This window comes from Megascapheus bottae, chromosome 10 (assembly GCF_031878675.1).
Source record: "Megascapheus bottae isolate mThoBot1 chromosome 10, mThoBot2.hap1, whole genome shotgun sequence".
NCBI lineage: Eukaryota > Metazoa > Chordata > Mammalia > Rodentia > Geomyidae > Megascapheus > Megascapheus bottae.
In genome coordinates this window covers 7592126-7619520 of record NC_143518.1, presented here as the reverse complement: position 1 = coordinate 7619520, position 27395 = coordinate 7592126, and the positions used below count along the sequence as shown (strand labels likewise).

Genomic DNA, 27395 nt, shown 5'->3' with positions numbered 1-27395 from the left:
TTTGTGGTATAATACACTAATTCTGCCACTGAAAATGAAATCACTGTGTGAAAGAGCAATCTCGATGTCTGTATTTTTTGCAGCACTACTCAAAACAGCCTTTTGGACACACAGCCTGAAAAGAAATGGAGTAAAGAATAGACTCCTTTACTGCTTATATACAAAACAAATAGTCAAAAGCTATAAAATTAGAGAAGGGGGTCAATTAAAGAAGAGGCTATAAGAATTGTTCATGTATTTGCACCCCAAATAGAATACATAAATAGGTCAAGTGGACACTACTGAATTTGAAGGGAGAAATAAATGGAATTTAACAAGAATGGAAATAACAATGGAAGGTTTCAAAAACATTATCCATATAAAAAAAAAACGAAAAAGGAAATGGGGACTTGAATTCCACTGTTGGCCAAAAGGACCTAGTTCCATCTTAAAGACTATACAACATTTTCAAGTGCTGCTGGAGTTTTATGACAGATCATTTCTTAGGCTACAAGACAAGCCTGGGTGAATGGAGGACAGAAATCATATTTAGTCTTACAACAGTTATGAGGCAAGAAATAAGAAATCATAGAAATAGTTTAACATTCAAATTGTGTAAAACTGAATATGCTTCTGAACACACAATTGGTTAAAAACAAACGGGCGCCAAGAAAAAAAAAATACTGTGGGCCAGCACCTGGGGCTTGGCGTCAGTCACCATGACAACCCTGGATTTTGTGAGGAGGAGCCACAAAACCATCTTCCCACAAGAGATGGCGCTGCCATCACCAGCTAGCACACGAGGTGTTTTCCTGAGGTCTTCCCTCCAGATGTCAGCTTTCCCCTGGTTTGGACATGGGGTAACATTCTGACAAAGCCAGTGCATGGTGCCGCTGGACCATGCGGAAGGAGATAGTGTATGCATGCAGTGGTTTAAATCAGCCAGTAAAGTTCCCGGTCAGGAAGCATTCCTAAGGCAGACTTGGACTTTGTTACTTTGGCTGTTGAAGAATTCAAACAAGTACAGCTCATTTGGTCTGGAAAAAAACTGGTAACTATTACATTGAAGATTTATATTTCAAGCCATTTTTATTTTATTTTTTTTAATGGTATGAATGTTTTTTCCAAAAGCCATTTTGATTTTAATAAAAAGTTTTCCATGACATTTTAGGAACCCAAAGCCAAGAACTGCTTTAAGCTGTTGAAATCAAAGTTAATTTCTAAGAAGATTCTTCCACATTATTTATCTCGTTTTCGTGATCCTTTTTATCTTGGTTATATGGTTATTTGCCAGATATGAAAGATTCACCTCATTCAAATAACTTTGTTAAAAATTAACAATGTTAGAAATTATTGTAAAAATACTTATGCGGATGTAGTGCCGCACACTTGTAACCCTAGCACTCCGGAGGCTGAAGTAGAAGTATCAAGTTTAAGGTCACTTGGGCTACAGAGTGAAAGTTTTGTCTTAAAAACATGCTTTTGAAATAGGGAAGGGAAGGGAGGAAAACAGATGATTGGGAGGGGGGGAGAGAAACAGAGACAAAAAGCATGAAAAGGGGTATCAATGTGTGAGAAGAAATGCACCTACCTGACAAATGTAACTGTAACCCCTGTATGCATTATCCCGGCAATAAAATTTAAAAAAATTAAAAATGTCTTGACTTTTGAGTTTCCTACAATGTCCATATACTAATTTTGTGAAAAGATTTGAAGTAATAAACTTTATTCTGATGAAAAAGAATACCTTAAGAGAAAGGCCAATGGAAATATACTAAAACCTATAGATAAGTCCTAGAAACAATATCCAGTAGTCAGTTCCTCTATTATAGAAAGAAGACCTCAGTGAACAACCTGATTTTACACCACAAACAGCTAGTAAAAGAAATTAGGCAAAAGTCAGCAGGAGTGAAATAGAGATCAGAGTAGAAAAGAGATTATATAACAGTAAAAAAATTAATAAAAAACCAACCACATTTTATTACGCATTTTTTGGTTTGAACTCAAGGCCTTTTGCTTGCCCTATTATTTCAATTACCTCAGCCCTTTACGCTTTAATGATTTTTCAAGTAGGGTCTTGAGTTTTTGGTCATTACAAGTCACAGACTGTGGTTCTCCTATCCATGCCTCTCATGTAACTGAGATCACAGGTATGAACCATTTCACCCAGCTTGTTCTTTGAGATAGGGTAATGTTAACTTTTTGCCTGAACTTTAGTTCAATCTTCAATTCTATCTTCACTTCCCAACTAGAGATAACAGGTATGAAACGCCATGACAAATCCTTAGTTTTAAAAAGATAAAACTTAAACCTTTGTTACACTGAAGAAAATAGAGACAATTCAAAAAATAAAATAAAAACTAAGAGTAAACATTAATACTAGCACTATAAAACTGCAAAGTATCCTAAGAAATAACTGTAAGTAACATAAAGGAAATGTACAGATCCCAGATATAAACTACGAATTCTGAACAAAGAACTAGCATGAGTAGCTAAAGCCTGTGATCATAGTTACTGAAGAGGTCAAGAAGATCAGCTTGAAATATCTCAACAAAAATGCAGGAATGGTGGTAATGCCTGTGCTTATCAGAAAAATAAAAGCAGATAAAGGACTGAGTGTGTTATTCAAATGGTAGAGTACATGCCTGATCTCAAACCACAGCATTACTGGGAAAGTGAAGAGATGGGGAGAAAATGAACATTAATGTGACAAGACATTGAATCCATTATAAAGCTCCCACATTCATGACTAGCGTAGGATCTGATTTTCAGGGGTCAATTTTTGTGTGGGTATGTGAGTTCATCAGGCTTGAATTCTGGATCTGAGTTTTGTCCCTGAGTTTTTTTCACTCAAGGCTGATGCTTTACCATTTGAGCAGAAATAGGTGGGGCCTACTTATAGTTCACTGCGACTTTGACCTGGAAAGATGTATCTTTGTGAGGGTGTGGTAATGCAGCTTGAATTAATGGTCTCTCCTTTGCTAAGCAGGCTACTACTTGATCCGCAACCCCAGTCCTATTTCCCCATAGTCAAGGTTTAAGGTAGGATGTCAAGCTATGGCCCAGAGCCAGCCTTGTGCTACTGTTCTATTTATATGGCTCCTACATGGCTGAGATTACAGGAATGAGTTACCATTGCCCAGATCTCACTTTTTGCCTCAGCCAAATGAACCTCAGTTCTTTTCAGTCTGCCTACCAAGTAGCTAGGATTATAAGTATGAGCCACCACATACCCTCAACTTAGAAATATGTGCTTTGTACTGAAATGACCTTGGAGGTGAGAAAATTCACAGACGCACAATCAAGGGTGACAAAGGAGTTTTATTAGTAGGACTATGACTGCCTTGCCCTGGATTACCTCAGAACTAAGAGCTGCTGCAACCTCCAAGGGGGTCAGCTTCTTTCTCTTCCCTCTCTGTTCTCCCTGCTTCTCAGAGCACATATATTTGCCTCCAAGCCACCCACTGCCTAATTGCTCCAACTGCCCCTACTGCCCTTTGATACTCTGCCCTCCAGATTCCCCACTGCTTTTTTTAAATTGTATTTTATTGTCAGAGTAACTTATAGAGGGGTTGCATTCACATTCATCAAGTAGTCGGTGTATTACTTCATGAACATTGATACCCCTTCCCATGTTTTTCTCCCACTTTCCCTCTCCCCACCCCCAATCATCTTGTTTTTCCCCCTTCCCTTCCCTACTTCAAATAAACAAATGCACAATATGCCAGGGAACAAAGCCAGATACATTATCATGAGATAAACCATAAGGAGAAAAAGAACTTCACACAGTACATTAATATCACAAAGATAAACCTCTTGTTTCCCTATCTAGAGTTCATTTCACTTAGCTTCATCCTATATAGCTTTTGAGCTATTGCGATCCTCTGCTAGGAGAATGCTAGATATGTACTAGTTATTACAAATGAGGGAATCCATGGAGCCTATGTTCCTTTGGGTCTGGCTTAATATTTTTTCCAAGTCTTTCCATTTCCTTACAAATGGGGTAATGTCATTCTTTCCGATGGCAGCATAGAATTCCATTGTATATAAGTACCACATATTCTTGATCCATTCATCGACTGAGGGTCATCTGGGTTGGTTCCATATCTTCCCCTATGATAAATAGTGCTGCAATGAATGTTGTGCTGTAGCTTTAGACTGGCCTTGTTCCTGGGCATTTGTGTAAATTTCCAGGAGGGGGATTTCTGGGTCATAGGGGAGCTTTATGTGTAGTCTTTTGAGGAACTGCTATACTGCTTTCCATAGTGGTTGAACGAGTTTGCACTCCCACCAACAGTGTAGTAGGGATTCCTCCTGACCATAGGCCCATCAGCATCTGTTATTAGATTTCTTGATCATGGCCATTCTAACTTGAGGTGGAATCTCAAAGTTCTTTTGATTTGCATTTCTTTTATGGCCGGAGATGACCATTTCTTAGTCTATTGGTCATTCTTATTTCCTATTCAGAGAAGTCTCTCATTAAGTCTTTAGCCCCCCTTTTAGTAGGATGGCTCTTTAAGGATTTTTTTAAGGGATTTCAATTTTTTAAGCTGTAGGTATATTTTAGATATGAGGCCGTTGTCTGTTGAATGGCTACAGAAGATCGTCTAGCACTCTGTGGGCTTTCTATTTAGCTTGCTAGCTATGTCTTTTGCTATACAGAAGCTCTGCAGTTTAATGCAGTCCCATTTGTCCACACTTTGTTGTTTCTGGACCTTTATTAAGAAACTTTTGGCCTGTGTCAAGGAGCTCTAGTGTATCTCCTATTCCTTCCTGTAAAGTTTTCAGGGTATCTGCTTTAACCTCAAGGACTTGATCCATTTGGAATTAATTCTGGTGCAGGGTGACATATAAGGATCCAACTTTAGTTTTCTACAGGTGCTTAACCAATTCTGCCAACACCATTAGTTGAAGAGGCTGTCTTTCTAAAAATCCTATTTTTTTCCTCCCTAATCGAACTCCACTAATTTTTTTATGTCCAATCAAATTATTTTTACATCCTTCTTTTGGGCCAAATTGTAAACTCTCCCCACCATCTCCCCCCCCACACCCCCATGCCACACAAACACATGGAACAGGCTTAGAGTACAGCAAATCCAGCTGAAAACAGGCTTTCTATACAAAGGTATAGGCAGAAAAGCTCTCCTCCGTAGTGACATTAAGAATGAGGGTAACCATAACAAAGAATCATGTCCCTACTAAACACATTAATACTTGGTAAGTCTTATCTTTGGGGGATCCTCTGAGTGTCTCTGAATAGTCCATCTTGCAGCCATCTCTGGATATTATCCCCCAGTGTTTCACTTGAGACTGATGGATCTAATGCTATCATGAAACTTTAATAGGTGACAGTGTAGTTAGCACTACTGAAAAAAGTTCCAGTTCAGAATTGTGATGCCTTTTTACTCATCCCAGCTGTCCAGGCAAGAAAGACTGAGTGGAATTTTTCCTCAGGAGGCCAGTAGGCCTTGGCCACCAAAGGGTAGGCATGTAAAGAGCATATTGCAGAGCCTGCAGTGACTGTACTGTTAGACATTTCTGTTAATATAGCTTCCCCAACTTTAGGAACCAAGAATGGTGGTCTGCCATAAATTGTTTCTAAGGAACTGAATCCTTTTACATAAAGGGTGCATCTCGTTCACAGGACAGGGAAGAGGAGGAAGCTTACCCAGCTATGGCAAATCTCTGTAATTAAGGTTATCTTTAAGGTCTTGGTCGTTCTTTCCACCTGTCCTGAACTCTGAGATCTACTAATACAACATAGTTCCCAATTTACTCTTATGGTCTCAGCTAATAATTGAGTAACTTGAGCTGTGAAGGCCTGGCTGTTGTGGGACCCCACTGCTAACAGTAAGCCAAAGTGGGGAATTATTTCCTGAGTAGCTTAAGTTTTGGTCAGGAATGCCTCCACCCAGCCTGAAAAAATGTTCACTACTACTAACAGATGCCAATACCCATACTTTCCAGGCTTCTGCTTCACGAAGTCCACTTCCCAAAATTCACCAGGTGAGGTTCCTGGCATATACAGCCTCTCCATATGCCTTTCCAGCATTAACCTCTTGGCAACTTACACAGTAGACACCACATCAGAGACTAGATCTTTTAAATGGGGAATGAAGAAATGTTTTCCCCTGAATGAGTATTCTGATGTGTCAGTGTAACCAAGGTCCTGAGGGATGAATATTTGTCTATCCAGCAGCTTTTTCCTTATAGAGAAAAGTATCTCCACAGGAAAGGTCTTTTCTTGTTCTGAATCTTGTTTGAGTTGGGAGGCCTTTCCGGCATCTCTGGTAGAGGCCATGCTGGTTTTGAGGTGGCGTCCCCAGCTTCTTGATCAGTTGTTTTCCTGAACCTCGGTGGTCTCTTCTTTTTGATGACCCTACAATGAATGATGACCACCTTTCTGGGAAGTGAACAGCATCCAGGAGAGCCACTAACTCCTCAAGGTTTTGTTTGTTTTCCTCCAGGAGTTAAGAGTCCTCTTTCCTTGCATAGGGCCCCTGAGCATAGGCTGTAGCAAAAGCATATCATCTGTATGTGAAAATACTGATGTTTTTTACTTTTGCCCTCCTCAAGGCTGGAATGAGAGGGATCAGTTCAACTCTCTGAGCTGAAGTCCCAAGATTCAGGGCCTGAGCCCAAATCACTTTATCTGCTGTCACCATCACTGCCCCTGCATACCAAATTCCATCCTTGACAGACTACATCTGTCTGTGTACGATACTTCATCAGGAGCTGCCACAGGGATGTCAGTGAGGTCTCTTCAAAGTCCACTGATGTTCTGCAGTATTTCAGCGCAGTTGTGGATGGGCTCATTGGGGTCACCATCAGGAAGAAGAGGGGCTGGGTTGAGGGTATTTACCTTTATGAAGGTGGTTCCTGGATGATCAGGTAAGTGGAGCTGATACTGCATGACTGGCATTCCTTAGCCACCTTGTAGGCATGGCTCTTAACAAGGCTTCCACTGAGCGTGGCACAGTTACCTGTAGGACTTGTCCCAGAGTTAGTTTATCAGCCTCTTTTACTAGGATAGCAGTTGTTGCTATTGCTCTCAAACAAGGTGGTCAGATGGTTGCCAGTGATTCCAGTCTTTTGGAGAGGTAGGCCATCGATCTTCTCCATGGCTCCAAGGTCTGGATCAGAACTCCTTTGGCAATACCTCTGGTTTCTACCCCAAAGAGCTGAAAAGAATTATGGAGATCTGGCAAGGCCAAGGCTGGGGCTGAAATTAAAGCCTATTTAAACATCTTCAAGGCCACCTGCTCATCCTGTCCCCATCCCAAGGGCCATTCCTCCTGCTGTGCTTTAATAGAGTGCTTTAGCAATTTCTGTAAACTCCAGGAGCCATAGTCTGAAGTAGCTCACGGCTTCCAGAAATTCCCTGACCTGCTTCTTGGTCTGAGGCATCGGTATCCTCAATATTGCCTCTATCTTGTTTAAGGAGAGCATACTTGTCCCCCTTTCCAGTTGGTAACCTAAATAGATTGCTTTCTGGGTGCACAATCTAGCCTTTTTAACAGACACCTGATTGGCACAGAAACCCAATTGGCACAGGGTCACAGAAGGTCTTCTGGACTGCCAACACTCTTCTTGTGTCTCAGCTGCCAGCAGCAGGTCATCAACAGATTGTAATAGATTCAAGGTGCAACTACCTAAAATTTAAAAGGTCTGGCTCATCACATAAACTGGGGGAAGTTTTTTTTGTTTATTTGTTTTGGTGCCAGTCCTGGGGCTTGAACTCAGGATCTGGGCACTGTCCTTGAGCTTTCTCAAGGCTATTACTCCACCACTTGTGCCACAGTACCACTTCTGGGTTTTTCGGTGTATGTGGTACTGAGAAATTGAACCCAGGGCTTTCATGCATGCTAGGCAAGCACTTTACCACTAGGCCATACTCCTGGCCAGTGGGGAGTTTTTAAAATCTTGTGGCATCTTAGTCCAAGTCAGTTGTCCAGAAAAACCCCCTTCTGGGCCTGTTCAAACAAAGGCATGTAAGTATTGGCTCACCTTGGCCAATAGCAGGTTGAAGAAAGCAACCTTTAACTCCAACCCAGTGTAAATGTGTTCTAGAGGTAACATACTGAGAACAGTGTAAAGGTTAGGGATGGAGGATGATCTCCACTCACTTCTCTCAAATCCTGCATGGGTCAATAGTCATTGGTGCCTGGTTTGTGCACAGGTAGGAGAGGTGCATTCCAGGGTGAATGGCAGGGGACAAGAATTCCAATTTCATGTGGACTGCAATCCCCTTCTTTGTCTCTGCTGATATGGGAGATTGTCTCCCTCTCACACTGGCTCTGACTGACTAGTTAACTGGACAATGAAAAGTGGCTGGTGGGCTGCCTGCCCAGGTGGGTTACTCTCTGCCCAAGCCCCAGAAGCCTTGTTTTGGAAGTAAGCCAGTAAAGGTTGAGGCTCTTTGCCTTCTGGGGGGAAGAAACATGTATTCTCCAAGAGGGAAAGTTACTGGCAGACTTAATGGGGGTAATTTCATATTTTCCTCTTGGAAAGAAATTTTGGCTTTTAATTTTTTCGGTAACTCTCATCCCAGGGGTAGATAATAATAGTCTGGAATGATGAGAAAGGAGTGAGTAGGTGTTCCTTTCCCCAGATCAGTTATTCTAGCAAGGGACCATGGATAGAATTCAATCTTTCCAGTAGCCTCTTGGACATTGAAAAACCACCTGGGTTTTTCAATCCTGAACAGGCAGCTCCAGTATTCTCAAGGAATTTGTCTTCTTGCCCCCTATTTGAGATGTTGCCATGGGAGGAGTGAGGACAAAGCCCCTGACCCATCATTATGCATCCTCTCCCAAGTTTAGAATTTGAGCCTCCTTCTTTCTCCTCACTACACATTTTTCCAATATCCATTTTGCTTGCAATAAGCACAGTGGTCTATCCCAGAGGCACACTACAGCCATTTGCAAGTGAGCTATGCCATTGATGAGGGTTTCTTTATCTCTGTCCTAGTACTGCTACTAAAACTTGAACTGCTTTTTAAAATTGTTTTTCCTCCAGGATATCCCTGTTACCAAACACCTGCTGGGAAATCACTGCCAGCACAGATAACACCTTTCCCTCAAAATACAACCTTTGAAGCTTTTTTTTCTAATATATGGGGCCAATTAAGTAAGGAAGGCCATATTTAGGGCTCTTCAATTCTCCAGGGCCTCAGGATCCATAGGCATATAGATCCTATAGGCCTCTAAGAGATGTTCCAGAAGAGCCTGGGGCGGGGGAAGATTCAGTGGGGAGCTGCACATTCTCATTTACATTAGATAAATTAGTTGGCTTCCTAGCTGCTGCCCATATCCCTACTAACAGAGTCTGGCAATAATTGTTAAGTGCCTCCCTACTTCTATTGCTGTTGTAGTCCCAGCTTGGGCAAATCAGAGGGCAGACTCATTCCAGACGGACTGGGTCATCATTGGGGGAGCCATCTGGCACAAGGACCACTTTCAAGGCATTGCCCCAGACTCACTCCCTTTCTTCTGAGATGAAAAGCACCTGTAGAAGTTGCTGGCAAAAATCCCAGGTGGGCTGGTGTGTTTCCAATAATGAGATGAGCTCCTGGAGTTTTTCAGAACAGGGCGGTTTAGTTGTTTCCAGTTATACAGGGCACTAGTTGTGAAGAGAACATACATTAGAGTGGGAGCCTGCCCACAGTCTCCCCCAAGTGTTGGCGCCTGTCTCAGGGGTATTTAAGGGGGCCGTGGTCTGATCCTTGGACAAGTCCTCAGGCTGGTTTGGGTGGGGGAAACTAACATCAGAGGCACAGGTGGCACAAAATTAAGGGGGAGAGTGTGCCAGTAGGTCTTCTTCTGAGGGATCCTATAATACCAGGGGAGAATATTTTTCAGTTACAGGGTTGCTTACAAAAATTTAGGGCATTGTTTTAACACTCCTTAAGCCAAGAAGTCTTGTTAGTTATCAAGACAGTCCACTCATAATCAAGGGAACCTGATTAGGATGTCCAGATTTTCCAAAAATGACTCACTGAACCCTGTATGCTGTGAGGTCAAAAGTTCCTTCAGATGGGCATCCACCATCAAAAGAAGTTCACAGAGGATCATAAGATGCTATGGATCATAGGAATATCCAAGTTGGGAAGCCTTTAATAAAAGAAAAAAATGTTAATCATACATTCCATTGGTGAACACACTGAGGCTCCTTGTCCCATCTTGGAGAAAAGGAGCAAGTGGAGGAGGAGTGTACAGGACAGAAATAGAACTAGTAATAAACAAACGTAGACAAGTAGCCAAAGACACTTAACCCACATGACTTTTCCAGGATGTCCCAGATGATCTATTGAGGAAATCCAAGGGGGTGTGAGTGATGTCTCCTCCTGGTCTCAGACTCAGGAAGTAGTGCTGCATCAAGCCTTCCACTCAGTCTCCCCAGATGCAGGCTGAGAAATGTCTTTCATGAGTTCCTTATGGTCAAGGGACTCATTTACGAGGGGTTTCCCTAAGGGCCATCCAGATAATCTCGCTGGGGCCTCCAGATAAAATGATCTCTGAGGCTCTGTCAACTAAAAGCAGCCACAACCTCTTTCTCTTTCTCTCCTCCCCCCACTCCTCAGAACACGTAGGTATATAGATATAGAGATAGAGATAGAGAGATAGAGATAGAGATATACATAGAGATATAGATATAGCTAGCTAGATAGATAGATATAGGGTGCTTTGCCCTAAAGCTGCCCACTGCCTATATATATCTAGATATCTAGATATAGATATAGATATAGATAGATAGATATAGGGTGCTTTGCCCTCAAGCAGTCCACTGCCTATGTATATAAATATATTGATATAGATAGATAGATATATAGGGTGCCTTGCCCTCAAGCTGCCCACTGCCTAACTGCTCCAACTGCCCTAACCGCTCTTTGACGTCCCCACCAACGGCTAGCACATCTGGTGGTGACATCACCACACAGCGGGACTTCCATCTCCCCACCCCCACTGGTTCTCATAGTACCCCGGCCCTCTCTGCTTCCTGAAATGAGACAAGGTGAACAGTCTCTGTATACCTGATACTTGGCTTTATCTTGACCTCAAATCAGTGTATCTGACACCTCTGAAACCATGAGTTGAAATACTTCCATTTGGTTTTTTCTCCCCTGAGAATTTGCCACAGGTGTAACCAATAGAGTTTAAGACCAGACAGTACAAAAACTACCAGAAGAAAACATGGGGTATGGGGGTGGAAGTTGTGGGGGGGGAGGAAGGTGTTGAGCTAGGAAAAAGATCAGGGAAGAAAACCGAAGATAAACAAATGGGATTAAATCAAATTAAAAGCTTCTGCACAGAGATGAAATAAACGATGCAGAGATATTGCAAGTTGTGACAACATATTTGCAAGCAGACTACTAAAGGGTTAATGTTCAACATATATATGTATACATATATATATAGGAAATTTAAATAATTTAGTAGCAAAACTCTGATCTAAAAAATGGCCAAAGACCTGAAGGCTTAGCAGTAGATCGGCCTAGAAAACTGGGTCATGTGCTGGCAGATCCGGTGCAGGTGTGGACACCTCGCACCAAGAACAAGGGACTTGGACCTGAGGGTACCAGAGGGGGAGAGGAGCTTCCAGTGACCCTAAGGGTCCTGGCAGGGGAGCGGAGCTTCCGGTAACAGGCAGCACAGTCCCGGAAGGAGAGAGGAGCTTCTGGTGACCGCCAGAGCGGTGATCCTACCGGTCCTGGCAGGGGAGTGGAACTTCCGGTGACAAGCAGCACAATAGTCCTGACAGTCCCGGAAGGGGAGGGGAGCTTCCGGTGACTGCCTGCGCTTGCGGTTTCCGGCCATGATCCTTTGGTTGGTCTGATATTACCTGGTAGGGTAGCAGCCATCTTTCCCCATGGAAAACTGTGTGGGCCATGTGAAACGGATGATCTCAGCTTCCCCCTCGCTTTTCAAAAAGAAAACCTCTGTGACACGGGGACACTGCTGCTGTGAAGAGGCGGCCCTGGAGACAAGGTCCAAGTAGACCTTCCAGAAGCCCCTCCATGGCTGTGTGTGTGCGGGTGCTGGCCTGGGCGCTGCCCCAGGGCTGGTGCGCTACCTCTTGAGCCACAGCTCTGCGTCTGGAGGTAAGAGTCTCATGGACTTTCCTTCCTCAGTCTGGCTTTGAACTCCGATCCTCAGATCTCAGTCTCCTGACGGCTAGGAGTACAGGCGTGAGCTGTAACTGGGTGGCTGGCTAGAAGCCCCTTTGTTTTGAAACCATAGACGCTGCTTCTGGAAGTGACTTTTTGAATGGAGATGGTAGACCACGTGCAGAAGTGACGGCCGAAGCAACTCTGATCCAGCAATACAAACTGTGTAAAAAAAAAAAAAAGTGCTCGCTTCAGAGCAGCACATACATTAAAATTGGAACGACACAGAGAAGATTAGCCTGGCCCCTGCGCAAGGATGACACACAAATTCGTGAAGCGTTCCATATTGAAAAAAAAATGTTTTTCAGTCGTTTTGAGAAAGAAAGCAATCATAACAAGCTGGAGCAAAAGCAACTAAGGAATATCTTTAAGATAGCTCAGGGACTACTTTTGGAATTTTATTGTGTTCCTATTTATTTAGTTCTTTTACATTAAATGGCTTCTTATAAACAAATTATCGTGTTGGTCAGTCCCATTGGTCTCTCCCAAATGGCCTCCTGTCCCATGGGTAGTGAAGATTGACAAACTCACTTGCCAGCTATGTCCTGGTGGCCAAAAACTTGTTCCTTGCTCCTTCTAAGAACAAACCAAACACTACACACAAAAGGCTGAGTATAGTAGCAAATTTCCTTTTTTAATGATTGATTTGTTAAAGAATGCTGTATAAATTATAACTTTAAAATGTGGATTTTTTTAATTATAAATCCTTAGAAATTGCATATGCTAGGTTCACAGTTTGGTTTGGAAAAACTACAGTTTTTCTTTTTTTTTTTTTTTTTGGTGCCAGTCCTGGGGCTTGAAGTCAGGGCCTGAGCACTGTCCTTGGGCTTTCCTCAAGGCTAGTGCTCTACCACTTGAATCGCAGCACCATTCCAACTTTTCTATGCATGTGGTACTGAAGAATTGAACCAGGGTCTTGGTGCATGCTAGGCAAGCGCTCTACCACGAGGCCAAACTCCCAGCCCCCAAAACTACAATTTTTCTATCCTTTCAGTTTGGAACAATAGAAATTTCTTAATTGAATAATTTGCAATAAATTTTGGATGAAACTGAAGTTTTTGACATTTTATACTTCTTTGTGGCACTGTATTCACTATTACTATGAGGTACTATATGGAACTGAAGATACCACCTGGATGTATAACTTTAAATAGATATTGTTAAAACACACACACATGCACACAGGAGCTAATGTCATTTCTCAAACACTTATAAGAAGAAACAAACTCATTCTGTTCAATAACAGCAAAAACAGACCACTATTGCTGAATATGAATTGAAAAATACTCAAGTACTAGAAAAACAACAGCAGCATAATAAAAGTATTATATACCATGACCAAATGTCATTTTATATCAGCATGTTACCACAGCTAATGTGAAAATCTGAAATCTTTCAATATTAGATCAGGAATAAAACAATAAAGTCTACTTTTGCCTCTACTTTTGTAAACGAAGACTAGAAAAAACCTGACTTATAATTTTCCTCATGACTATATCGCTAAAAATTTTAGGTGATATTTACATGTTAAAATTACCTAAACCTGCAACAAACCTGTAGAATTACAGAACACAGCAGAAGCGTGGGGTAGCCTACGCTAATATCTGGCTTATACATATAGAATGAGAAATGTCAGTTAATTTATCCTTTTTTATGCAAGAACACTCGGTTATTCTCTCATTATTGATAATATTCTTTTTTTTTTGCCAGTCCTGGGACTTATTCAAGCTCTGGGGACTTGGACACTGTCCTTGAGCTTTCTCAAGACTAGTGCTCTACCACTTGAGCCACATCACCACTTTTGGCTTTTTCTGTGTATGTGGTACCAAGGAATGGAACCGGGAGCTTTGCACATACTAGGCAAGCACTCTACCCCTAGACCATACTACCAGCCCCTTAAAACTGTTTTTGACCTTTTATAATACTGGTGTTGCAATGACAAGATTCTTAGGTATGCCATTCTAAATAACTGAAGAAGGCATTGATATCCATCATCCACAAAGCTTTTACTCGGGCCCTCACAGACCTTGCTGTACTTGACTGCTTTATTCATACTTTTTAATCACAATTTAATTCTTAAGATGTAGCATCTTGTATACAAATCCATCCAACGCTGAAAGAAGAAAGGCAAAAGATTTTCAGAAAAGGAGAAGGGTAGGGAATGAGTTAACTCAAAGAACCAGTCCTTCCTGGGACTTGGTCACTCACCTATGTAAGTGATATCCTGGTGCCATATTTGCTTGTTTAGTCTCAAATTTAGAGGGCAAAATAACAGAAGGGGAAAGTTAGTCTGTATTTTTTCAGTGCCACTTTGAATTGGTCGTAAAGCTTGAGTGGATCAAGTCATAAGCCAAGCTTGCCACATGAGCCCCCTTTCCACTTAATTTTCCTGGGGTTGATTTTTATTAGAACTGGATGTCTTAGGCATGGCTCTGCTTTGTTCTCTTCATGAATTACACTACTTTCCATCAAAATCTGAGTGGCCAGGGATAATTCATTTTGAATTTAAAGTGTATTTATAGATAAGAATACAGGCCATTCTACAAGATATGGAACTATTTAAAATGTCAACAGGTAGTACTTGCTTTGAGTATTTTGCTTTTAGCACTTATTAGTGTGCTATGTATTACATTGTATCTGAGAAGCCTAAGGGAGAGGTGATCCTCTCATTCCCTCCCATCTGTGCTGTTCCCCTGCCCAGAGTGGCACAGCCACTGAGCAGTTCTGACCCGCTTTCTTAGGTGAGAACTAGGGTATTCTGAGCACAATTCTCTGAAGTCCTTCCCATTTGATTAATTACTCTAGAATCTAGAAGAAACTGGCAAAGAATACTGTTAATTAACCACTGCTGGCAGAATTCCTGTGGGCTAAGGTTTCTCCCAGAAGTGATTATGTAAGAACAGGCATTCATTTCATCAAGCAGCTCTCCTGCTTGAGGTACAATTTTATGTTAATTTCTCATTGTTTGGCAAGTCACAGACCCAAGGAAATATAGCAATAATTGGTCAAGCTATATCCTCTTCTGTATATCTCAAGTCAGCCACCGAAGTGGATTTTTCTCTAGTTGGCCCAATTTCCACAGAAAGGCAACATTTTCTGAGGTGGCCACTGACTTTGCATGAGCAGCTTCCAAAATCAACCCATTTTCTGGTACTAATGATCTAATCATGATCTAATCCTTGCTTGGGGTGAAGTGAAACTTAATTCTATTTCAGTCTTTGCAAGGTGGAGCTAGTATATATATATATATATATATATATATATATATATATATATATTATACATACATATACATATGTGTGTGTGTGTGTGTTTATGGGAGGTTCATTTCCACAGGTCTTGAAGCCACAATTATAGTAATCTGATCAGCGTATTGGTTTTACCCAGATTCAGTTCAGGTGTAGTTTGGGCATGGACAAAGTGGCAGGTATTGGGACTGGTAGAGGGTAAATGCCACCAATGTCATCCTTCCTTCCTTGGTCCAGTTTTCCTCCTTTACCTCCTTTTCTGACTTTGTTTTCAGACAGGCAGGGAGCAATACTACAGGATGAGGAGCTCCAGTGTGATGAGTTAAGGGGTGGTGTGCACGACAGAGAAGCAGCCTGCTTGGGAGGGGACAAGACAACCACAGTAGCCATTCTGTATAAGAGATAATAGAAGGATGGATGTAAGTCTTTCTGCGTCCTTTAATCTAGCCCTGTCCTTGTCATCCGTTTGACCTTGTCCAAGGAGGGGCTATTTCTATTACTAAGAACAAACATACACACTGTCTTTGAGAGTAATTTCAGGAGTATTCATGACAGCAACTGCCTCCAAATCAACAAGCAGTAATGGTTAACATTTCAACTACTACTATCTTTCTCTACATTGGCATCTTTTTCTTCCAAGAAATTTATTTTGCTGGGCATGGTCCCAGACTTGGTGGCTCACACCTGTAATCCTAGCTAGTCAGGAGGCTGAGAGCTGAAGGTTACAGTTTGAAACCAGTCTAGGCAGGAAAGTATATGAGACTCTTATCACCAACTAACCATCCAAAAGCCAGAAGCAGAGCTGTGGTTCAAGTGAAAGAACAATAGCCTTGAGCAAAAAAGGTCAGGGTTAGCACCCAGGCCCTGAATTTGAGTCCCAGAATTAGCACCAAAAATTATTTTAAATTTCATAATTATTTTATTGAATTTTTCTTTTGTCAGTAATGTTTTACCTAATCATTCTTTAAGTTTAATTTAAAAAGTGTAATTCTGGCATCTATTGAAGAAGGTAACCAAGCAGAACCATCCATATTGTGTTCAAATCAAATCACTATCTAGGGAAAATTAGATAACAGATCCTGGTCATGTGATAATCTCAAATTATGATATGATTCACTCAAGCTTTAAGACCAACCTATGATGATGTTCTGAGAAAATAAACATTTTTCCATAGGTAATGTGACAATTATCACACTGGTAAGTACTGAAAATAGGATTAATGGCAAAGTATGAGTAATTTTGAAAGACATTATAAGTATGTGTGAAAAGAACAAAGAATGTCAATGAAAATTGTTCATCAGTTGGGAGTTAGTGGGCAGGGGAAAATTCAACTCTCTTTGGGGAAGTGGATACTAGCTGGAGGAAATTGAGCTAATGGTGAATGAGGATAAATACATTAAGGTAGATTATTTGCATGTAGGAAAATAAATCAATGAAATTTGGTGAAACATCTTTGTAAGAGGGAGAAAAGAGAACAGTGATTAGAGGGGTGATATTGCTTGTAATTCATTTAATACATATGTGGAAAGGTAACAAGAACTCCCTTCCCACTAGCATAACCAGTGTATGCTAATTTTTAAGAGAGAGAAAAAGCATTCTCAAATTCCCAGGAGAGACTGGTCCCAAGAAGTCTAGTTCCTTCCTTCTTCCCCTTCATCTCTCTTTCCTCTCTCCTTCATCCTCTCTTTTGTCCTTTCTCAGTGTTAATAGTCTCATGCCAGTCACTGTGCCAGAGCACTGAGGTGCAAACAAAAAACAGTCAAGCTTCTTCCAGGCAGACTTACCAACAGATAACCATAGATTCCTTACACAGGCCGACAAAGGTTCTGGGTATTATACAGGTAGAGAAAGACAGATGGAGGCTTGGTTGGTGAAAAGTGACAATGCCTCATTCCATCACTTTGGCTACCAATTCACCTTAAAATCCATCATCCACACCAGTCAATCTTTAAAATCTAAATATTATTGTCTTGAAATTATCCTATGAAGACTAACTTCTAATGTAAACTATAGTCTTGAGAGATAAAATTAGGTGAATCAAAGATGTTAATGTCAGACCAGAAACTGTGAAACTGCTACATGATAGAGTAGGAGAGACACTGGAACTCATAGGCACAGGCAAAAGATTCCTGAACAGAATCCCAGGGTCACAACAGATTGGAGAGAGACTCGATAAATGGGACTACCTAAAAGTGAAAAGTTTCTGCACAGATAAAAGCATAGTCACAAAAGTAGAGAGACAGCCAACCAACTGGGAAAAGACATTTACCAATAATACATCTGACAAATGCTTAATATCCAGTATCTATAGGGAACTCAAGAAACTAATTCCCCCCCCAAAACCCAACAAACCATTCACTAAATGGGCAAGGGAACTAAAAAGAGACTTATCAGAAAAAGAGATTAAAATGGTGGAAAAGCATATGAGAAAATGTTCATCATCCATGGTCATAAAGGAAATGCAAATAAAAACAACCCTAAGATACCACCTTACCCCAACAAGAATGGCCAAGATTTTGAACTCAGACAATGACAGTTGCTGGCAGGTTGTGGATAAAAAGCAACCCTACTACACTGCTGGTGGGATTGTAAACTAGTTCAGCCACTCTGGGAAGCAGTGTGGAGTTTCTTAAAGAACTGAAAATTGACCTTCCCTACAATCCCGCCATACCACTTCTGGGCATCTACCCTGAACATCATAACCCAAGATATGATAAGGACACCTGCTCAGCTGTGTTTATCTCTGCACTATTCACAATAGCCAGGCAATGGAAATAATCCAGATGCCCTACTGCAGATGAATGGATACAGAAAATGTGGTATATATGCAATGGAATTCTACATAGCCAACAGACAAAATAAAATAATGGCATTTGCAGGGAAGTGGATGAATCTAGAGCAAATCATGTTGTGAGACAAGTCAAGACCTAAGGAACAAAAGGTGCATGGTATCCTTAATATGTGGCTATTAGATCCAAACAGTACAAGATAGAGGACTCAATATTTGCATACCCAATGCTACGGACATGGTATTGGAAATATAAGCATAACTACATAGACATAAAAACCTATGACTCTATAGACATAATGTTTTATTTCATAAATTAATATGTATCTATGATATACAAACCCTTACCCTAATTTTGATTATGTTCTAAAAACTAAATGCCAGTGACTGTTTATAGAGATTCCCTTCTTGTACACTTGTTTGTTAAACATGTTATTCGAAATATGAGGAAAAAATCAATGTTAATAAATTCTTTTTAAAAAATCACAATTAAAATGTCCTGTTATAAAGCCAAAAAAATTAGGTAATATAATTGAATTGTTAACAAATGAACCACTCTAGTGAAGGACATTGTAAATGGGGCAGACCAAGCTTGTATAAGAGCAAGGACACATGAAAATCCATGTGCCATCCTTTCAACTTTACTGTAAATTTGAAACATCTCTTAGAAAAATAAAACAAAGGGCAGAAGTTTGGCCTAGTGGTAGGGTGCTTGCTTAGCACTTGGTACCACATACATAGAAAAACTGGAAGTGGTGCTGTGGCTCAAGTGGTAGAGCTGTAGCCTTGAAAAAGCCCAAGAACACTGCTTAGGACCTGAGCTCAAGCCCAGGACTGGCAAAAAAAGAAAAGAAAAAGAAAATAAAATTCACCTGTAGAGAACTTCTAAAACCCTTTCTGACATCATTTGTTCTGATTTACAAATGGGAGTGATCTTTGAGGAAACTGACTCATCAGCTCTCTTTCGAGAGAGAACTGTCCAAGACGGAAGAAAATGAGAAATAGCAAGGCTCCAAGTGGGCTGCACTGTGCAAAGATGGAGGCCATACCACATTCCATGTTGGCAGTAGGCAATCTTCCCTTGGGCACCAGAGTGGGTGAAAAATACACCAAAGATCAGCTTCATGAATCTCCTATTTCATTATCCCATGTTTTGGAAGAAGGGCAAAGTAAACATTGAATTTCATTTTATATGACCTGTAGGAAGTTTCATAATCTGATGAATAACAGAAAAGGCATTAAATATGAAGCAATGACCCAACCATGAATTGGAAGACAAAATTGCATTGAAATTTAGAGTCTCAAGCATGTCATGTATCCACCAAGAATTTTCTTTTGCATCTCCTGTTACAATTCAGTTGACATGTGCCATTCTCCTATGTGCACGGCAGATGTGCATGGCAGATATAGTAACGGGTTGCTGTAATCTTTCAAATTTGAGTAAAATAGAACCAAAAGTGTGCCATATGCTGAAGGAACCCCTAACATCTCCTCCAACTTTCTATATGCTCCTTGGGAAGAACAGTTTGGAAGCCAGATAATTCCTCATTTCTGGTTCATGTTGCTCATCCGTGTCCTCAGTCCTTTTCTATATTATATCACCATCCCATGACAAATGCTGCCCAGCCCTGTACTTGCCTTCCATTTGATCCTGGCCAAGAGAAGTGTTTATTACTAAGAAAGCCTAGCACCCTGTGTACACAACAGAAGGCTATACTGCTCAAGACTGGTCCAAGTTCAAGAGCAACGTACCAACAGTACCAGTAATGCACACAATATTACCTTGGATAACATACATTCTTGCTCTTTGGTAACTTTTCACTGCTGGATCCTGGGAGTTCATCATCAGTCATTCTCCAAAGAATCTGGTCTTTTGTAAAAAACAAAAATTATCTCTCTGATCTGTTCCATTTGCACTAACTATTCCTAAGTTCATATTACTGTTGCATACAAATGTAATAATTCAAACCCTCCACTCAGAATCTTATCTTTCATACAAATATGTTTCTCCAAAAATAATGATCCTTTTTACTCTATTAAAAACACTAGTCCGAGCTGTCAAATTATTTTGGTTAATATTTATACTAATAATGCCTACATGAAGCATTTCAGTATAGTTAAAAGAAACATGAAGCCAGAACACCTCATCCATATTGCATTTTTAAAATTCTCTCTCTACATTTTCTAGTTGAAGTCTGAAAGTTTAGAACATGAGTAGAGGGAATGGAACATTCACAGGCTTCTTTCTGCTGGGGCTTTTCCCAGAGCTGCATCACATCAGCATCTTGGTCACTTCCATTCTCCTGGCCTACGTCATCACCATCACTGGGAATGCTGCCCTGATCCTCTTGATCTACGCAGACTCTCACCTCCACACTCCCATGTACATCCTACTCTGCCATCTCTCTCTCATTGACCTGGCTTTAATTTCCATCACTGTCCCAAAGACAGTCATCAACTTTTTCTCCAAGAAGAGAGACATCTCAGAAGTTGCCTGTAGCACTCAGATTTTCTTCTTCTTTGCCCTTGGGGGTGGTGAGTGTCTCCTTTTGACCCTTATGTCTTATGACCACTTTGTGGCCATATGCAAACCTCTGAGATATCCAGTTATCATGAACTCTAGAGTATGTCTGCAAATGGCACTAGTGTCCTGGGGTGGAGGTGCCCTAAATTCCCTTATTAATACCATCTATACCATGCATTCTCCCTTCTGTGGCTCCAGGGAAGTCCACCATTTTTTTCTGTGAGATGCCTGCGGTCCTGCAGCTCTCCTGTGAAGACACTTCCTTATATGAAATAGTGGTGTCCATCATCTGCATCGTGTTTGTTCTTCTTCCCTTGAGACTCATCATGTCTTCCTATATGCTCATCTTCCTCACGGTCCTCCAAATGAACTCTCCAGAGGGCAGGAAGAAAGCTCTGGCCACTTGTTCTTCACACCTGGCTGTAGCGAGCCTCTACTATGGGTTAGCCATGATTATCTACAAGACTCCTCACTCTTTCCACACTTCAGAACAGGATGAAATACTCTCCATGATTAATACCATCCTCACACCCATGTTCAACCCGCTCATTTACAGTCTGAAGCACAAAGAGGTTCTTGCTGCTTTGAGAAGAGTAATGTGTCAAAGATTTATTTTAAAGTAAGAACAAGTAGGCTTTTAAGCAACAGACACTCTAAGCTGTAAGATAGACGAGCCATCTGCTCTTCTTCCAGCATCTAAGAGCTAAAATATTTCCCCCACACTATTTTTGTGTCTTATCACATCACTTAGCACACTGATGGGACATAATGCTAGCATGGACATCTGCTAGCGTGTAAAAATAAGAAAATTATTCAACTTCTCTGGGCCTAGTAAGAAGCTCAATGTGCCTGTCCTTGATCATTTCTAGTTCTAATCTGTCTCCCGAGCTCATTCTAAGATTCTCTGACAATTCTGGAGATATATAAGCTGTAATCCTTGATTTCCTATGTCTTTGAACTATGTTTGGTAACTCAGACTTTAAAAATGTTTGTAGTGATGCCTGTTTAAGGGTAAATGTTGACATTAGTTCTTCTGGTTTGTTTTTAATATGATCTGGCCCCATTTTTGGAAAATGTAATCCCTACTTGACTGTCAATGGCTAATTCACCAATAAGGAGATTGCTAAAAGTAAAAGAAAGGATTTTCAGACTTTGGAGCAATCCATCCTAAGAACTATTCAACTAGAATGTGTTCTTTAACTCGTGTTGCCATAGTCCCAGGTTATAGGAACAACCTCCACTTTACAGAAAGCTTGGTAAGAGACCTTGTCAGGGTTTGAAGAACAGAGCTTTATGAAAAAGCAGTGATACAAAGAGAAGCTAGTAGCTAATCGTTGTCTGCTTCCAGACTTTATGGTCACATATGTAGGTCACTGTTAGCCATCCTATCAAGTGAAGCCATGTTCCTCCAGAACTAATTGTCTCTAGTGTGTTCTGAGTTGGAGACACTGTATGAGTGCAGATGGTCAAACAGTCTGTTCAAATAAAACATAAAAACCCTTAGCTTTATATTATGCAGACAAAAAAATAGAGGTATCTTTCGGACTATCTTATTTTCATGTAATGATTTGAGTGGTATGCATATGTTACACCCTGGTTTTGAGTTTAGTGATAACTATTCTGACTTCTCTTCGAAAGCCTCCATAAGGACAATTCCTTAAGTCCATTTCTCCTCAGTTTTGCCTTTTTCTATCAGTATTCTCTACAAATAAATAGCTAATAAGTACTACTTACCTAACACATGAGTTTGAGTGGAGTTAATCTTCAAAGTATATGAGTTGAATGACATAAGACCATGCCTCTGTAATCAGACTCATATTTGTCTGAGTGTTAATTTAATGAAGGAGAAGTGTTTTTCTATTTTAATAATGGCATTTTCCCCAAGTTCAGCCACTTTGAAGTGTGTGCTACTGACAGGATCTAAAAATAACCAATGGAAGGATTTGGCAGATAGTATCACCAATCCTATTTTAAAGAAGACATACTTTGTGGCTCTCAAAGCCAAAGCAGAGATGGTGATCCAGAGATCAAGTAAGGCATTATGAAAGCCACTTAGCTTAAGTTATGATAGCTGAATTCTAATACTGATCATGACAATGAGTCCATTATAATTGTTACTTATAGCAGTTGTCTCTACCAAAAGTTTTCTTCACACTTTAAGGGACTCCAGAAACTGTTTTCACAACCTTGAGTAAAAGGCTTCTCATTTATAGTTGTTGGTAGTGATGGAGCTTGAACTCAGGCCTGCACATGGTTCATGAGCTCTTTCACAGCTCTACTTCTAGTTTTCTGGTTGTTAAACGAGATTAGAGACTCACAAACTTTCCTACCTGGGATGGCTTTGAACTGTGATCCTCAGATCCCAGCTTCCTGAGTATCGAGGATTACAGGCGTGAGCCACCAGTGCCCAGCAGATTTCGTTTCAAAATTGAACATTTGCCTCCAATTGAATATAAATTCATTGTTTGGGAGACATCACAAGTTATTGGCCTCTGTAGACCCCATTTTCACCACATGTTGTAATATTTTATTTATATTGTTGGGAAATTTCAGATAAAATATTTACAATATTTACAATTGACAAATTGGGATAGAGTTGATATCACAGAAATCTCTGTTAAATGCTGTACAATGTCATGGAAGGAGGAATTTCCATAACCAAAGATAACTACAATATAATCCTGGAAGTTCAACATCTGTGTTTGAAGCCAGATTGTCTCTAAGATTTCCCAGTATCCTGTTTCATTCCAACTAACAAACGATTTATTGACCACTTACTGGAAAGCAGCATAGGATAGGGCCCTTTTGTATTTATTATTTTATTCTGTCAGCATATCAATAGTGCAACTACATTCTTTGAATCTCAAAGATTGTTGAATATTTTCCCTTGGCTCACACTAAATTTTGAAGCAAAGTTTTTGTCTGACTTTCTATCAGCCATTGAACACTGAATATGAAAAAATGTAATGATAGAAGCAGAAGGCATTTTTCCAGTACAAAATTCCCTTGTTACTGCTAGATGATTGAGAAATGAGCGACAATATGTCAATGGTACGGTGACTTGTTTTCTGAGGGTATGGTAAAGAGGAGGAATATATGTGTGAACACTCACCCTTGCTTGGCACTAAACAATTTACCTTAGTCACCTTTTCAATTCACTCCATAATCAGAGAGCTATCTGTGTTTGGATATCAATACCATTTTCAAGTGCCCAAATGATTTAATTTGGACAATTAGATGCCACTCCTTATAGCTTCTAGCAGTACAAAGAAAAGATACCTTAGACACAGGCAACTTAAGGATAGAAAGCTTAATGCTGGACACTTTTATTTTGTGAAAAGCCAGCATGAGAATCCAGACTTCTGGAATTCAGGGAGGATATGACTAAGAGTTTCGAAAGTAAGTATTTGAAGGACAAATGTCCACATTTGCCCAGCTTACATAGTACTCCAAAATATCCCCTATGGTTCTAGATTCATATCATTACAAAACAAATGAAATCTAACATTAATTTAGTTATTTCTTTATCTCATTTTTCCTATTTTTAAAAATTCATAAGTTGATTTCTATAAACCAGAATATATATGCTGTTATGACCTAGGAGAAAACAGGATTCTTTGTTCACTCATAGTACTTTGCCCTATCCAATTCCTTAAGATAACTATTTGACAATAGAACACCAAATAGTTGTAAGGATCTTTCTGTGAATTAAGTTCCTTACAGCATGCCCTTTGAACAGATTCATTTTCTTGAAAAGAAACTAACTGTGGCAGAAGAGTAGAATAACTTGAGGAATGGCTGTTCATAAGAGCAAGTGTCAAAAGACATACGTTATCTCTGAGAGATTCTGGTTTATTAACTGTATATATCTCTCTTCAAAACATTTAAATGCTAATTTAAAAAACTGGAAATATGTGTGATTTCTACATGAGTTTAAATGAATCTTTTTATCTTATTGAGTGTGATTGTTCGTTAGTCTAAAAGATACTTAAAGGGATAAAGAAAACTATAGTGGAAGAATAAAAGGAAAATATGAAAATCTATAAAAAGAACCATATCAATAAAAGAGACAAGTTATAAAAGGGAACCAAATTGAAATTCTGAAAATGCAAAGTATAAAAACTATAAAGAAAACTCATTAGGAAGGTTTATCAGCAAATCTTAGCAGTTAGAAGAATGAGCCAATATTTGAAATTCTATAGGAAAACTGAAATTATCCATTATGAGAAGCAGACACTTAGGAGAACTAAAACGTTAGCTGCAAGCAGGAAATGAGCAATTACTTACTAAGAATTCACAATAAGAGAAGATGAACAGAGAAGGCTAAGGAGAGTGAATATAGCCAGAACATTTAATATACATATGTGAAAAAGGAACAAGGAACTTCAAAAAGATTAATTTTAGAAGGAAAAACGTAGAAGAATGAAGGAGATAGTGATGCTGATCAAGATATACACATAAATAGGTTTGTAAAGGCCCCCTTGAACAACAAATTGATGGTAATAAAAAGGAATTCACAATAAGATTAAGCAATCAATTCCAATCAGACACTATGGAAGCCTGAAGTTAATGGGGTGATATATTTAAAATGTAGAAAGAAGTTGGGCACTGATGGCTTATGCCTGTAAACATAGCTACACAGGAAACTGAGATCTGAGGATCATGATTTGAAGCTAGCCCAGGCTAGAAAGTCTGTGAGAATCTTATTTCCAATTAACCACTCAAAAGCCAGAAGTGGTGCAAGTGGTAGAAAATTGGCCTTGATCACAAAAGCTCAGACACAGTGGCCAGATTCTGAGTTCAACCCCAGAACACACACACACACACACACACACACACACACACACACACACACACACACACATTTTAGCTGAGTTCTACATCCTCATACCCACAAGAACTACCCTTCAGGAAGGAATTGCATAAAGTAAATGAAATGTCCAGATGAAATAAAGAACATTAAGCAATTATTCAAAGCCATGCTGAAATTCAATAGCCATATCATATATATAGAGAGAGAGAGACAGAGATAGAGACAGAGACAGAAACACAGAGAGAGACACAGAGAGAATATATGTATGTATTGTGTGTATATAGTGCCTAACACAATAATCTTTGTTAGTATTAGCCATATATTTTGACAAAACTTTTTGTGGCTTATAAAAATATTACAAATGCACTTCAATAAATTGGACTAATGAACTAACTGCTAGAAGCACATGAATTACCCAAACTGTATTTCAAGGAGGAATAGAAAATCTTATAGATGTATATAACAAGGAAAGTCCTTGAACTTTCTCAAGGCTAGCGCTCTACCGCTTAAGCTGCACCAGTTCTGGCTTTTTCTGTGTATGTGGTGCCAATGAATCAAATCCAGGGCTTCATACATACTAGGCAAGAACTCTACTGTTAGTCCAAGCTCCTGGCCAAAAATTTTTTAAAAAGGAAAATTTTTCCCAATTCATTCTATGAAGCCAAAATTGTCCTGATAACAAAAGAAGGTGTGATACAAAATATATTGATAATATATAGAGATACAAAATATATAGATACAAAATATATAGATAATAGTAGAGAAAGCCTATGGGCATATTAGAAGCATTATCAAATGTAGCCAAGCTATACGCTTCCAGAAATGCAATGGTAAATAAACGTAATGTAACATATTTAAAAATGAAGAAATAGAGTATTTCCTGCTCTTTTCTGCCTTAGAGGTGGAACTTTGCTCTATCTTTGCTGAAGAAAACCTGCCATCCTTCCAGCTGCTGGCATGAGACAGGCACACAGGGCCTGCCCTGGGTGGAGCCTGAGCCTGCGCACCTGTAGCAGGAGGGCTTCCATACATGGCCCTGGGTTAGCGGTCCTGGGTCAGTGGCTCCTGGATACTCTGGTCCAGTGGTGATGACAAACCAGTCTCACTGGCCTTGCTTCAACTGCCAGAGACTAAAACAGGAACAGTCTCCAGATTGCATGGGTGCAACAGGAAGCCGATCCCTCATTTTTTTGTGTGTCAGAATTGCACACAGGTTCAAGGCATTGCTCCATCTCAGACTATTTACTGAAGTGGTCAGGTTAATCTGGTTCCAGATCCTCAAATCTATTTTTCTCACAAGTCCATAATTGAAAACAGCAGGCATCATTTCAAAATTACATACTATATATAATATACACATATTTTTTTTTGCCAGTCCTGGGCTCAGGGCTTGAGCACTGTCCTTGGACTTTCTCAAAGCTAGAGCTCTACCACTTGAGCCTCAGCACCACTTCCGGCTTTTTTCTATGTATGTGGTACCGAGGAATCGAACCCGGGTCTTCATGCATGCTAGGCAAGCACTTTAACCACTAGGTCAAACTCCCGGCCAATATACACATATTTATAATTACTTGAATATTCATTGCACATCTCAGAATGATTATGCAACTATTTTATGGTAAATACAAGAGCTTTTTCTATTATAATTAGCACCACTTTTATTTATTTATTTTTTTACGTATGTGGTACCGAGGAATCAAACCCAGGTCTTTGTGCATGCTAGGCAAGCACTCTACCATTAGGGCAAACTCCTGGCTCTTATTTTAATTTTAATTTTTATTTTTTTGCCAGTCCTGGGCCTTGAGCTCAGGGCATGAGCATTGTCCATGGTCTTTCTCGAGGCTAGAGCTCTACCACTTGAGCCACAGCACCATTTC

The 27395-nt window shown here is 40.1% G+C and overlaps 2 long non-coding RNA genes, 1 other non-coding gene and 1 pseudogene across 5 annotated transcripts in view; 3 read left to right on the top strand and 1 right to left on the bottom strand.

The window, feature by feature from the left end:
* Positions 1-8468: 8468 nt before the first annotated feature.
* LOC150057380 (uncharacterized) lies at positions 8469-11626 on the bottom strand. 3 transcript variants are annotated; one of them, XR_016536822.1, is made up of 3 exons: positions 11012-11626; positions 9977-10091; positions 8469-9600 (listed from the first exon to the last, which is right to left on the bottom strand). It is a non-coding gene; the product is annotated as an uncharacterized LOC150057380 (long non-coding RNA). The 3 variants fall into 3 exon arrangements; XR_016536823.1 differs by lacking the exon at positions 11012-11626 and adding an exon at positions 10253-10553; XR_016536821.1 differs by lacking the exon at positions 11012-11626 and adding an exon at positions 10257-10553.
* Positions 11627-12327: 701 nt separating this feature from the next.
* Positions 12328-12436, top strand: LOC150057379 (U6 spliceosomal RNA). Its single transcript, XR_016536938.1, has one exon. It is a non-coding gene; the product is annotated as a U6 spliceosomal RNA (small nuclear RNA).
* A 3272-nt stretch (positions 12437-15708) lies between these two features.
* LOC150057375 (uncharacterized) overlaps positions 15709-27395 on the top strand; it is a 57494-nt gene continuing 45807 nt past the window's right edge. Inside the window, exon 1 of the long non-coding RNA XR_016536762.1 lies at positions 15709-15812. This is a non-coding gene — a long non-coding RNA (uncharacterized LOC150057375). The remainder of the gene's footprint in view (positions 15813-27395) is intronic.
* Positions 20383-21328, top strand: LOC150057378 (olfactory receptor 2T29-like; annotated as a pseudogene).